Here is a 14356-nt window from a genome sequence, read left to right as displayed (position 1 = left end):
TGTTACAAATCCAAGAAGTGATGGAGCCAGGATTCAAACCTTGGCAGTTGGGCTCCAGAATCTGGGTACCAGATCTCTGCATCGGCAGCATATCTGCCTGAATTACTGTGCTACACAGAACACCTACATACACAAACAGCCCATGTGTCCTCAGATAGCATGGTGTCCCCATCTCCTCCCACCTGTTATCTCTTATTCCTACCCCTGTTTTGTGGAAAAGAAAAGTAACCATGTGGAGGGGTGTAGGGGAAGTACCTCCAAAACTAAGAATTAAATCTGGTTTGGTTCTTTTGTTTGTTGTTTGCTGCTGTAGCAAGAAGCCCCACTGTCAATCATCAGACAGGTAGGTTGGGGATGGGTTCCGTCGTCAGGAAGAAAAGGAAGGTGTCTCTGGGAACTGGGTGCTCGTAGCTCTCAGAGATGGACAGGCTCTTCAGTGTTTCCAGCTCAGGGATCTTCTATTGGACATCAGAACCTGCCGATGAATCATCCAGCTTGACTGTGCAGGAAGGTGAATGAGCGCTTTGTGGACTTTGTTTGGAGAGAGAAGAAGAGACCCAGCCCCGAGCGGATCCCCAGGCAAAGGCCTGGACAGGGGGCTGTGAAGGCAGACAACTGAGCCAGCCAGAACCAGTGTCTCTGCAGTGAGATGCCCCCTAGGGTCCACGGCTGATCCGAGACCAACAGGGCCCCTTTCCCGGGGAGGGGCTCTGGTCCAGTTGGCCTGTGGAACTGCCAGCAGTCCTAGACATACACCTGGGGCAGCAGCCTGAGAGCCCAGAGGCCCTGCCCTCTCGTTGGTGGAGGTCTCCCGGGCTTGGTGGCCAATCACACAGGTCTGGACCCTTGGCACTTGAGAAGACTCGCCAGGGCAGCTAGACTGAGGTGAAGCTGAAAAGAGGAGAGTTTTCATTCAGTGCCCTTGGTTTTGGACACTTCTCCAGCAGGCTTCCAGGAGAGAATATTCCAGCAAACACTTATCTAATTATTCCCAGAAGTCAGTGAGTTCTCTAGGCGTATGAACTTGAGGGGAGAGGGAGGGGAGAACAGGCAAATAGTTTTTACTCAGGTGTTCCCTATTCCGACCCTAACAAGGGGGTCTGGGAAGGAATCTAAGCCTTTTCTCTTTAAGTGTTTCTGAGGGCTTCAGTCTGGCAGGGTCCTTTCTGCCTGAGATGTCTCCATTTTGTCTACATTTTCATTGAATGGGGATAAAGACTCTGCGTTCCATTAAGGGGACATGAGGGAAGAGGGAAAAGACAGGCAGGAGGGAGCCATCGGGGTCTGCGCGGGAGCTGCCCCATCTCTGCCTCTGCAGAAGTGAGTGGTTCCCCAAGCCGAATCCATGGCTCTTTTTGCTTCATTGCTTTATCTGCTTGAGGATCCCTGGCTGCTGTGATCGGTTGACACACTGGTGTCCCTGGGAAGGTCCAAATGATGCAAACAGGCACAAAAGGAAACGCAGAACCATCTGAGCTTTCTTTGGACCAGGCTAAGGACAGCTTTGCTTTCATGAATCAGTTCCCCAGGGTTGGTAGCTTACACTGAGGTCTAGTTAGAGCTGGGGCAGAGGCCAGAGTTCCCTTGGAGAGTCTCCTATAGAATAGGGTTGGTCGTGAGCTCCTTGACTCACAGCCTTTGACAGCGTGTGGTCTGTGGGGGAGAGAATGCACAGTTCCAGCCACAGGGGCACCCAGAGTTGGTGGGAGTGGCTGTCGCTGAGGACAAGTCAATTCAGACCTCCTCAGGCTGCAACCGGGAAGGTGGTATTTGTAGCAGATGAGGTTTCAGAGAAAGATAGCCAGAAGACATTTCTTTACAAATCAGATCAAGGAAGACACATTATGTGTGTATTTGAATGTTGTAATTTGAGTGCCTGGCCTTTGGCAGTAATTCTTGGATTGGCCTGATCAATTACACATGGTGTGCATGCGTGTACCTGTGTGTGAACACACACACAAGAGTAAGTAGGAGTGGGGTGGGCATGCCAGAGATACTGGTCAGAGCCTCCCCATCTCCATCCTTCTCTTGGGGAGCTTGTCCTCCCATGGCTCCTAGCAGGAGGAGCCCATTTACCTGGCTCGTACCACACCCCTGGCTACAGATAACTGGACCATAGTGTTCAACCAACTCAAGGGACATCAGGACATAAACAGGGCTCTGCCTGTCATATTTTCTCTTTCTTTTTTTCTCTCTCAAGTGATCTCCTAAAAGACACGGAGATGGTCAAATGATGGTGGTTGTGTCAAATTAAGACTGGGGAAGTGTGCCAATGAGTAAGTGGACAGGCAGAGAGAAATAGGAGACAGGAGCCAATACCGAGAAAAGCAGAGGAGAGCTGGAGGCTCCAGGGGAGAGGCAGGGAGCCTGAGATCCCAGCACCCCAGCTCCACCCAGAGTGACCAGAGAGCCTTCAGGGCCATCTCGGGGTCTGGAGGTTGCCCATTGAATCCTTGTATCCTGACAGTAACCCTCATTAAACTCAAACTAGTTTGATAGTTTCTGTTCCTTGCAACTAAATAATCCCTAAGATGGTATGATTGGACAGGACGAGGGAGTAGATGTCTAACACCCTAAAGAAGAGCACATCAAAAAGAGAGTTGTTGGGATGGATACCTGTGATTTACTTGGGAACACTTCAGCAAGATACAGTCGATCACATTATTTGTGTGCCAGTTCGTTTAAGCTTTAAGTTTTTACTCCAAGGGCCATCAGTTGCTCTAATGGAAAATTCCACTCCAGGAAAGTCAGCTAGGATTTTATCAGAAAAACCACACTCCAGAAACCTCAAGTGCTTCTGTGATCGATGTCTCACTGAATACCTAAGGCTTTGTTCATTAGCCTAGTGAATGTCAGAAATGGATTTTTACTGTTGAAATTAGTTCGTTGTTAATAAGGAAGATGAATGTTAGAAATGGACTCTGGGTGAAATGAAAGGTATTCGAGATGTGTGGGTTGGCTAAGATGTTTTAGCCAGGTACCGTTCTTCACAGCTCCATGAGATGTGCCGCCCAGGAAGGGCTCACTGCCTGCTGCTTCAGTGCTGCCAGGAGACCCCTCCAGTCACCCACTCCCTCAGGGTTGGCTTCGGTTGTAGAGAGCCTCCCACCCGAGGCCCCCTTCCAGGGGCAGCCCTGATCCAGTGACTGAGCCAGGTGGGGAGAAAGTCCCAACCATTTGACCCAAGGCAAGATGACCCTGATGGGCAGTTCCCAGTCCGGAGCTCAATGCTGGGTCAATTGTGTGTTATTGTTCAACTTTTCCCTCTGCCCGATCTTGATCCCTCTTTCTTCCTTTTAAATTATCTTAAGTTTTATTGAATTTAAATTCTTCTAACTGAAGCACATTCAAATATAGCAGTTACTATTAATAAATAATAATGTATTTTATTAGATTCATAGTACATTAAGTTATTAGCATTGATAATTCCCTCCATTTCTGTAGATTAGAAAGCCCCATCAATTTGGAAGTAAACACCTAGTTACATAGTATTTTTGATCAGCTAGCACAGGAAAACAAGTGTGATCAGTACAGTGAAGTTAAAAGGTCATCTGTACTCTTGTGATATTCAATTATTTTGAGCTTTTTAAAAATTTTAAGCAGAACTTGGTGGCCATATATGTTAACTGGTTTCATGTCATTTGCGTTCATTTATCTTTTTAAAAATCCTGTCTTTCTTTTTTTTTTTAATGGAGGTACTGGGGATTGAACCCAGGACCTCATGCATGCTAAGCATGTGCTCTACCACTGAGCTATACCCTCCCTCACTTTGACAAAAATTTTCTCTGCATTCATTTCTGCTGATGGATCCTTGCCCTTCCTTTTATAGGATCTGATCCCTAATAAACATTTTGCACCCCAAACTCAGTCTCAGCACCAGCTCCCAGAGAACCTGACTGGTGACAAACGGGATAGGAAACCAGTGAGGCTTGTAGCCCTGTGTTCGTGGGCTGGGGCTGCTGTAACAAAGCACTGCAGACCGGGCAGCTTCAACGACAGGTATTTACTGTCACACAGTTCTGGAAGCTAGAAGTCCAAAATCAAGATGTGGGCAAGGTTGGTTCCTTCTGAGGACTGGGAGGAAAGGATCCTTTCCAGGTCCTTCCTCGGCTGTCTTCCCCCTGTGTCTCTTCACGCTGTCTTTCCTCAATGCAAATCTGTGTCTGTGTCCAAAATTCTAAGACCTTGCCAGAAACATCATTAACATTCACATTGCTAGCAACATTCTGTTCATGATGATGTATGTCTTTTCTAAGACAATAGAAACTTTCTCCACAGCTTTCTTTTCTGAGCTCTCACCAGAGTCTTCTTTAACATCAGTATTTCTACCAACAACTTCTTCAAAGCAATCTAGGTTTTTGCTGTCATGCACTTCAACTTTGTCCAGCCCCTACCTTTACTCAATTCCAAAGCCATGTCCACATGTTTACATATTTGTTACCTCACTTCCCAGCACCGAAATCTGTATTTGTCAGGGCTCTCGAGAGAAACAGAATTAATAGGAGATTAGATAGATAGATAGATCATATAAATTGAGAAAGAGAGAGAGAGATTGAGATTTATTTTAAGGAACTGACTCACATGATTGCTGGGGGTAGCAAGTCCAAAATCCAAAGGACAGGCTGGCAGACTGGTAATTCAGGAAAGAGCTATTGTTGCAACTCTTGAGTCAACTGGTGAGTCTGAGGGCTGGAAACTCAGGCAGAATCTCCATATTGTAGTCTGGAGTCAGAATTCCTCCTCAGTGATGTCTCAATCTTTGCTCTCAATGCCTTCAACTGATTAGATGAAGCCCACCCACATTATAGAGAGTACTGCTTTACTCAAACTTTACTAACTTAAATGTTATCACATCTAAAAAAATGCCTTCACAGTAACATCTAGACTAACATCAGCAGCTAAGCACCATAGCCCAGCCAAGTTGACACATAAAATTAACCATCACAAACGTGTACCCTTAAGGATAGCTTGATCCTGGATAGTCAACCTTCTGGGCCTTGGTTAGGAGGAGCTCTGGTCACCTGCTGCTAATTCTCAGTATATCAGGATCCTGTCTCTGGTGGGTTGTTGCCTCTACCTCAAGTGGCCCTTTCACACAAGGTGGCAGTAAGAGCTCCTAAAAGGACAGAGTGCTGGATCTCCCCTGAGCTTACCAAATAGTCTGTGTAAATGATTTTAACCTGTTAATAAAAAACTGCTTAATAACTTTCTGTATGCATGACCATATTTGGGAGATTTGCTTCCTTTACAAACCAGGAGCTAGATTGTAGGGTAGTGGTTTACCCTTATGTACCTCAATCTTCTTTTAAAAGCTATTTTCAACTAGCAAGAGCCTAAGAGCTGTGCACCCCGACCAAACTGACTCAGACCAGTTCATAATAATGGAGATAACGTGGTTTCATCTTAGCTCAGGATTCTCACCGGACTCACCCTCTCGTTTCATTCAGGTCTGTCTGTTCAAATGTCATCCTTTCTGAGCAGCCGTCCTTGATAAATCTAACTTAATCAGCCTGTAGAAATACACAGTCTCACACAGGAGCCACTATCTGTCAGTACGTCCAAATCCTGCCTCGTTCTTCTTATTGGCACTTAATCAAACCTGAATTATCATTAGCAATTTGTTTATTTGTTTTTGTTTTTCTCCACCTCCAGTATGTAAGCATCATTAGGGCAGGTACCTGGTTCACTGCTGTAAACCTAGATCATGGAACCACATGGGCATATGTTAAAAGTTAACCGTTGTGTCTTGATTAAACACATAAATGGACCTTTGCAAAAAAACTACATCTGTCAGGTGGCAACTATAAGGAGCTGGGGCTTTAAGGCACAAAAAGGGTGGTTTGAAACAAGTGGCTAGCCATCAACTTTTGGTTCTGTAACTCTGCCTTGCCATCCTCACCCGCTTGAACACCTGGATTCCTGGTCTTTCACATAAGTTCAGCTAGGTTCAATTTCTGGTTCCTAAGAAACAGTTTATCTGACCAGACCAATTGCATGAGAAGTTCAGCAAATGCTGTTTCTACATCAGGTGATATGTTTTGACTCTTCATAGGTCAGTTGGTGTGCCTCTACAGAAATACTGAAATACAGTGACAGGTTGCTAATTAAAAGGACAGAGCCTAGGGGGTGGGGGGTGGTTGCTAAGCAGAAAGAGTGTGCAAAATAAATTGATAAAGCAAACAAAACTCTGGAGGATATTTTCAGTCTACATAGAAGGACATTCTGTTTTCAAATATTGCTTAAGTAGATAAGAAGCAACTATTTATCTAGCAAAAAAAAAATTGATATGTCAAATACAAATCATTCTTCATTAAAGTAATTCTCCTAAGTTTCTTTACCAGACAGCAGGCATCAGTTTACTAATCAGGTTGTAGCATATATTAGAAAGAAAGGAAAGAAGGAAAGAAAGAAGGAAGGAAGGAAGGAGAGAAAGAAAGAAAGAAATAAAAAGAAAGAAAGAGAGAAAAAGAAAGAAAGAAAGAAAAAAGAAAGAAAGAAAAAGAGAAAGAGGAAAGGATGGAGGGAAGGAGGAAGGAAAGAAGGAAGAAAGAGAAGAAAAAGAAACGATATGTATCATCTCTAAGTAGATCACTCCTCCCAGAATTAGTTTGAATAAAGTTAATTTTCAGCACCAACAAAAATAGCAACATGTGTGACTCAATTAGTGGTGGTGATGGTGATGATAGTGATTGTGGCGATGGTAGCGGTGGTAGTGGTAGTGGTAGTGGTGGTGGCAGTGATGATGGTGATGATGGTGGTGGTAATTTCGGTGATGATAGTAGTAATGGTGGTGGCAGTGATGGTGATAGTGATGGTGGTGATGATGGTGGTGGTATGGTGGTAGTGGTAGTGATGGTGATGATGATGGTGGTAGTGATGATGGTAGTGATGGTGGTGGTAGTGGTAATAACTAACACCACTGAGTTCTTCCTATAACCACAGGCCCTGAGAGATGAACTGTTGAGTTTCCCCCTCCCACCAAATATGGCTTTAGTCCTCTCATTTCCACAAGTTCAGGTTTCATAGAATGTGTTGGGATTGGCAGCTGTGAGGGTTGACCTTCAGGTCCTCATCTTTGCTGAGTTTAGATTTGGAGAAATGTTGCCATCTAGTGCCCCACAGGAGTCTTAACTCTTTAAGCCAATAAACCAGTCTCCCTCTGCCTGGTTCTAGCCACCCTCCCAGATGAGAGATCAGATACACCACACCCCAGTACTGGTCAGCATTGCCCCCTGACCTACAGTAGGAACCATGGAAATGTCTCCAGAATTTTTTTTAAAATTCCTTTTCCCTTTACAAAATGTACAAAGAGTAAGAGCTAGACAGAGGCAAAGGATAGCAACAGAATTAAAATTTAATAAGGAGTTAATATTTACTTATAGAGCTTATTAAACTCAGTGACAAATGGAGGAAAGAAATTAAGGAGAGTTGCAGATACAACAGTGAAATAAGTGAAGGGAGTCATTGGCATGACCTTCACTTGTACTTTGTCACCTCCCTTCTGAACCTTTCAGACCCTCCAGGCCCAGCAAGCTGTAAACCTTCCCACCCTCTCCCACCTGAAGCTCCCCGTCAGTTCTCTCAAGGTTGTCCTCTTGCTTCCTGCAGTAACATAGCTAAATCCATCAGCTACTTTCTGCTCTGTCTCTTGACCCTCCCCCGTCAGGAAGAAGACATGACAACAACAATTAGCTCCATAGAGTGGTGAGTGGCAAGCCAGGCTGGTGGTGGAGATGCTTGAAACAGGAAGCATCTCTAGTACTTCTTGAACCCCAGGCCTGCTGGGCATCTGTGATCTTGTTTTTCATGGCGTATATATCTCATTTAGATTGATATATTCATTTGTTTGCTTAACACTAGCCTCCCCAACTAGTCTGTTAGCTCCAGGGAGTGTGGGCAGGTCCGTTTTGTTCACTGCTACATGCCCAGAGCCTCGCATAGCGCCTGGCACACAGGAGCACCCTGACAAATGCTGAAGAGAAAAACCTCTCGAGTGATATTCGGGGTAGTGAGTGGAGACTGGGAAGTGGAGCCTGGGCACCAGCACTGCCTGAGTAGAAGGAATGCAGTCTCACGATTCTCAGATTGTTTACCCTGGAGCCCTGGGTTCACTTGAAGTCTTAAGCTGAAGCCCCCTTCTCCTTTTGGAAGAGAGCATCGCTTACCATCCCCTCGCCCCCTTCCTCTGGGCCCAGGCAAGCCTTCAAAAGGTTCCAGGCTGCACAGTTTGAAAATAACTGATTCAGTCCCTTTGTTCCCCAGAGCAAGAAGCCCATGGAGAGCGGAGACATGTGGAAAGACGACAAAGGTAAGAGACCAAAGACAAGAAAAGTGTATGTCAGAGAAAGAAACTGCTCTCATCTTTGCCCCTTACCATTCTCCGTAATTCAAGAACACTTGGCATAATCTGTTCTCCCTCACCCAGGAATACATGGTGAGAAACATCCAGGCTGGTCTGGAAACAGAAGAGGCCTGGAAAGAGTGTCGGGGTGGGAGTAGGGGGGCTTGGTGCAGAAGAAGAACCAGGAGGCCAGAAGAGGTTGCGTCGAAGATCCTGATGGTGAAGAGGGTGTGCGCATCGTAAAGGGCCCATCTGGGAAATAGCCGGCACGTTGAGACGTTGAGGACAAAGGCTTTTTTGTCCTTTGCCACCCGTAAAGCAGTGCTTTTCTGAGCAGCTCTAATTATAAATCCCTGTCCCGCTAAGATGGGTAAACTTGGCAGCATCCGAGATCTGCCTTGTGTCTTAACTATTTCTCAGTTGGTTGAGGTTTGGCAAAACCCCAATTGCATTTTGCCAAGCACTCTTTCCCTTAATTTCTAATCCCCCGAGTGGCTTAAGGGAAATTTCATCCATATGTTTCTGAGTCATTTACTGTGAACTCATCTTTTGGTAAAAGAAATATGTTCCCAAGCCAGCACAGTCTAGAGAAGAGCAAATTTTTCAGGCTGAAACAGGTCATGCTTTCTTTGGGAAGAATTTCCTGAATTTTCTGAGTGCCAGAAGGAAGGAAGGAGGGCGATATTTCCTGTCCTCTGCCTGCAGGTCTGTTTCTAAGGTTTACTTGAAAACCTTCTCTATTGTCTAGGGAGCTGGTGAACGCCATGTTTGCATTTGGATCGAAACAAACTACAGATTTGTCGTTTCCGATACAAATTCTCTGTTTTCACCTACGCTGGAAAAGAAACAAGCAATTATTGAATGTATATACTACGTGGCAGGTGCATCTCAGCAGCCTGGTGAAATATTATCTCATAGATAAGGAATCTGAGACTAAAAAACATTAAGTTAGACAAGGCATGGACTTAATAAAAGGCAAACTAGAATTCAGATCTGGGGCTGTCTGTTTCCCAAGTTCACGTTCCTTCCACTGGTCCATGCATGTCCTCATGCACAGAGAAGGGGCTCAACACGGTCTGTTTGGTAATTATCATACAGCTAATGATGACTTCTGGTCAGATGTTTTTGGTAAAGTCAAAAGAAACTAGAGTTGATATTATTGCAAAATAATTATCCTCTTTTTTGATTGCCTCAGGAGAGTCTGGGACCTGCCTTACTCACCATGGGGAGATGTCTTATGTGGAAACTGCTTGTCTTAAACATGAAGTCCTCACCATTACTAATAGTGATGGGGAGGCTCCAGGTGTAATGATCAGCTTACAGAAATGACAGGTAATCAAGGAACACGGTAATCAATACCACGAGGGTGCAATCAGCAAAATCCAGAATGTTGAAAATTCCACAAGACAAAGAGCCCAGTTTCTTCAATAAACAAATGGCTTAGGAGGAAAAAAGAGGGCAAGGAAGCCTATAGATTAGAAAATGCCAGAGATAGTTCAATGGAATGCAATGCATGGATCTTATTTGGGTCCTGATTTGAGCGAACCAAGAAGAAAAAGAAATTGTGAGATAATCAGGGAAATATCTCCACGCCTGAGTATTTTATAATATTCACAAGTTATCATCATTTTTTAGGGTATTGTGATTATGTTTTTTTAAAAGATAGATAGGCCTTGTCTCTTAGACATACTACTTAAGTATTTGCAGATGAAACTTTATGATGCCTTGAACTTGCTTTAAAATAATATAAGGGGGGATGTTGGGAATGGGGTTGGGGGACAGATAGAAGGAGATTGGCCACATATGAACAAGGATAGAAGCTGGGTGATAGGGACAAGGGGTTCATTGTATTAATCAGACAGAGGTTTATATGTTCAAAAGTGTCCATAATAAAAAATTGTTATGATTATGATGATCAAAATGATTCTAATTAATTAAAAATTTCCCCTTTCTCCCACATTTGTATCTTAATCTTCACAACAATTCTATGAGGTCTGACATGAACATGCTATGGGTTTTTGTGGTGGTAGTTGTGGTTTAAAAGAAGAAAAGGAAGGAAGGAATGGAAGGAGGGAGGGAGGGAAGAAAGCTGAGCCAGTGGAGGGGAAAGGAAGTAATTTCTTGACAAAGAGAGTCAAGTTTCTGAAGATTCAGGTCCCCAAAAGCACAGCATTCCTGTGCATTCTGTCTTGGCCTCTTGCCTCTCTGACATCTGGATCACTGAGCTGAATTGCAGGCGTGGGCCTGGGTGCCAGAACCCTTCAGAGCTAAAGGAGCACTTCACCTTGGCTTCTGTCCCTGACTCCATGGAGTTTCCCTGAATGTTGACATGTTAAAGCTGCTCTCAGTCATCTGCGCCACCAAGTATATTGGACCGCAAGAGGCAGGCGTACTTGTGAGATTCTTTTCTTAAAAAAACAACTCCCAGATATTTTTTTTCTGGGTGAAGTTATTGAGGAAACAATTTTGAGTGATCTTAGGCAAATGGTCGAGTAAATATACACTCTCTCTCCAATATCACATGAAAATGAGAGTAAGAACTTTACATTAAGTTGTATAACATCACATGTTCTCTTTTGTAACTTTTTAATGGACATTTTCTGACATACACAAAGAGAATGCATGGATGTGACGTGCTCTCATGAGGTCCAACTCCAACAACTGTCAGTAGCCAATCTTATTCCATACATCCCTTCCCTCCCCAACCCCCGATGGATTTTTTTGAAAACAAATTCCAAGCGTCCTTATCATTATCATCTGTAGAACTTCTGTATGCATCTCTTCTTTTAACTGCAGATTCATGGGATTAATAGATGAGCCTCATGTGGATTTGTAGCATGAAGAGTCCACCCAGAGATAACCAGTCTTGTGGATTTGGAGGTTCGAGGAGACAGGAGGGCAGTTGGCAGAGGCTGTGAGGAAGAGCCGTGGGGGGTTCCTGAGTAAACAGTGAGAACGGTAGATTAGAGGCCTAGAGCCCTGCCTGAGGGCTGCAGTTTCAAGGAGGGGGGCTTCCCTAGCCGATGTCCAGAAGCCAGGCAAGGGCTGGTTACGGAAGAGGAGAAGGACCTCTATGAGCCATGTCATGTGATCACATCATAGCTGCCAGGAAGGGCACCATGCCCAGAGAAAGTCAAGGTTTGGGAGACTGAAACTTGTTCACTTGGACTTTCAAAGCGTTTATTCCCGCCTAATTCAATCGAAGCCTTTCTAAACCATATTACACACTCCTCTGCCTCCTTAAGGAGAGAAGTATAGGGAACATTTAGCCATTTCTTCATGACTTCAGGGCATTACCATCAAGGACAGTTTCGTATTGACCTCAGATATGGTCAACACTCCAGAAACTGAGAATTATTTTACATGTGTGCTCCTAGACCAAATGGCCACTGGATTTTTCTATCTTTTAATTTTTTTAATTGAAGTATAGTTGATTCATAATATTGTGTTAGTTTCAGGTGTACAGCAAAGTGTTTCAGTTTCTATATACATATATTTTCAGATCATATTCAATATCTTGTAACAATCTGTCTTTTTTATTTTAACAGGATAAGGTGAAGACGGAAGCTGTTTTCTCTTCCATCAGCTGTCCATTTTTACCGCTATCAACATGCCTGCTCCTAAGAACCACCTCCATTCTGCTTATAAGTTGGTGCCTCTAACCCGGCTGTGAAGACTGTTGCACGTGTGTCTCAGGTAAGAATAAACTGACTATGAGTGAAAATCCAGGGGACTGGTTTCTGAGCAAAGTGAATGGATTTGGTAGCACCAATTTTGTGTCTCCAAACTCTCTTTGTGGCTTACTTTCAAGTTATTAGCTGAGTCCCGGACAGTTAAGACTGCTGAGTAGGTGATCTGTTACTTCTGTATTGCACAACTGTTTGACACAAGATCAGGAAAGTATTTAAGTCAGATCTCAGCATCTCCCAGCGATAAGAAAATATGATGAGGCATAGGAGATGAAGAGGAGATAACCTGAAAATCGAGATACACCCTCGTAAAAAAAAAATCCTCCTCGATATCTCTGGGTCTTGGTGGGAGTTGAGAATGGAAATAATAATTTTTAGAAGTATGTTTTATTTAAAATATATGTATCTAACAAAAAGAGACATGGAACTTACCTTTACTAAGAACACATTCAACTACATCAAAATCAGTAAGTCTAGGAGTGAGAAGATTCTCATGCAATGAAGTGGAGAAAGATGCTTTCCCAAAACATAATATGAACCTTTGCTTATAAGTAAGAGAACAAGGCCAGAGGGTCAGGTCCTCACACATCTGCTACAAGTCTCAGTTGCCCACAGGAAGAGCAGGGGGTCACCTTTCCAGTTACCTTCCTGATAATCCCTTGCTCAGCAAGGAGACCATATGTTTTAGATTTATTTTGACCAACAAGGGCATGTAGTTGGTGTGCTGGAAATAAGAGACACATTAGGTGAGAAGTTCCATGTTCTGGGTTCTGTACTACAGGAGAGTGGGATGCAGGCTGCTGACAGACAAGGAGCCCAGACGTTAGGAAAGAAGGGTTTCAAACTGCAGAGAAAAGAGAGAAGACACTTTATGCACTGAGGCCCCACTGACTCCCTTCCCGTGCAGCATAATTGTCTGGGGACATTTTTTTGTTGAATTTTCCTGGTTGAGGTATAATTTTTCTAAATCAAAGTGTGCAGAGAGAAATGTACCATATTTAAGACCCCACTTTGAAAGTAAATTTGGACAAATGCATATGCTTTGTAACCCACAATGCTTTCTAAGATATAGGAAAACTCTGTCACCCCAGCATAATCCCTCATGTGCTTCCCAGAGCCCCCTTCCTAGAGGCAACCTCTGTTCGGATGCCTTTCTCCATACCTTACTTTTGCCTCTTCAAGAACTTCATGTAATGGAATCATAAGTAGGTACTTTGTGTGTGTGTGTGGATTCTTTCACTCAGCATCATGATTTTGAGGGCCATCTGTGCTGTCACCTGGATCAGTAGTTTTTCTCCTTGTCTGTTACTGGATCGTATCTTGTGTGGATATACCACAGTGTGTAACTGAGGGATATTTGGATTGATTCCAGTTTGGGGCTATTATTACGAAGCTGCTAAGTCTTCCCATGTATACATATGTTTTCATTGCTCTTGGATAAACACCTTGAAGGAGTGTTGTTGCCATTGGGTCGGTGTGTGTTTCACTTTAGGAGAATGGGCCAGACCTATTTCCAAAGTGGTCACATCATTTTGTTTTGCCAGTGGAAATGAATGAGAGTTTGAGTTGCTCTGCAGTATATGGTTTTGGTTTTAATTTGCATCTCCCTGATGACTAATGATGTTGAATACTTTTTCATGTGCTTATTGGCTGTTTATATTTTTTCCTTTGTGAAGGGCCTAGTCCAGCTTCTTGGGTAATTTTTCAATTGGGCTGTTTTTGTTTTTACTAATAAATTGTAGGAATTGCTAAGATACTCTGGGTACAAGTCTTTGGTCAGATACATGTGTGGCACATATTTTCTCCCACTTGGTGACTTATTTCTTCTTTTTATTAGCAGTATCTTTTAGCGGGCAGAAGTTTTTAATTTTTATGAAGTCCATTTTAACACTTTTTTAATTTTACTTTTATTGAAGTATAATCAGTTACAATGTGTCAATTTCTGGTGTACAGCATAATGTTTCAATCATACATATGCATACACATATTCATTTTCATAATAGGTTACTATAAAATATTGAAAATAGTTTTCTGTGCTATATAGAAGAAATTTGTTGTTTATCTATTTTGTATATAGTAGTTACTATTTGCAAATCTTAAACTCCCAATTTATCCCTTCCTACCCTCTTTCCCCCGCAGTAACCATAAGTTTGTTTACTATGTTTTTAAGTCTATTTTGTAGGTAAGTTCATTAGTGTCTTCTTTTTTTTTGAAGATTCCACATATGAGTGATATCATACGGCATTTTTCTTTCTCTTTCTGGCTTAGTTCACTTAGAATAACAATCTCCAGATCCATCCATGTTGCTACAAATGGCATTATTTTA

At 43.2% G+C, this 14356-nt stretch overlaps 1 non-coding gene across 1 annotated transcript; it reads right to left on the bottom strand.

The window, feature by feature from the left end:
• Window positions 1-3690: 3690 nt before the first annotated feature.
• TRNAA-AGC (transfer RNA alanine (anticodon AGC)) lies at window positions 3691-3763 on the bottom strand. Its single transcript has one exon. It is a non-coding gene; the product is annotated as a tRNA-Ala (tRNA).
• Between the last annotated feature and the right edge of the window lie 10593 nt (window positions 3764-14356).

This window comes from Vicugna pacos, chromosome 7, assembly GCF_048564905.1.
Source record: "Vicugna pacos chromosome 7, VicPac4, whole genome shotgun sequence".
Classification (NCBI taxonomy): domain Eukaryota; kingdom Metazoa; phylum Chordata; class Mammalia; order Artiodactyla; family Camelidae; genus Vicugna; species Vicugna pacos.
This window is presented reverse-complemented; position numbering and strand designations above follow the sequence as displayed.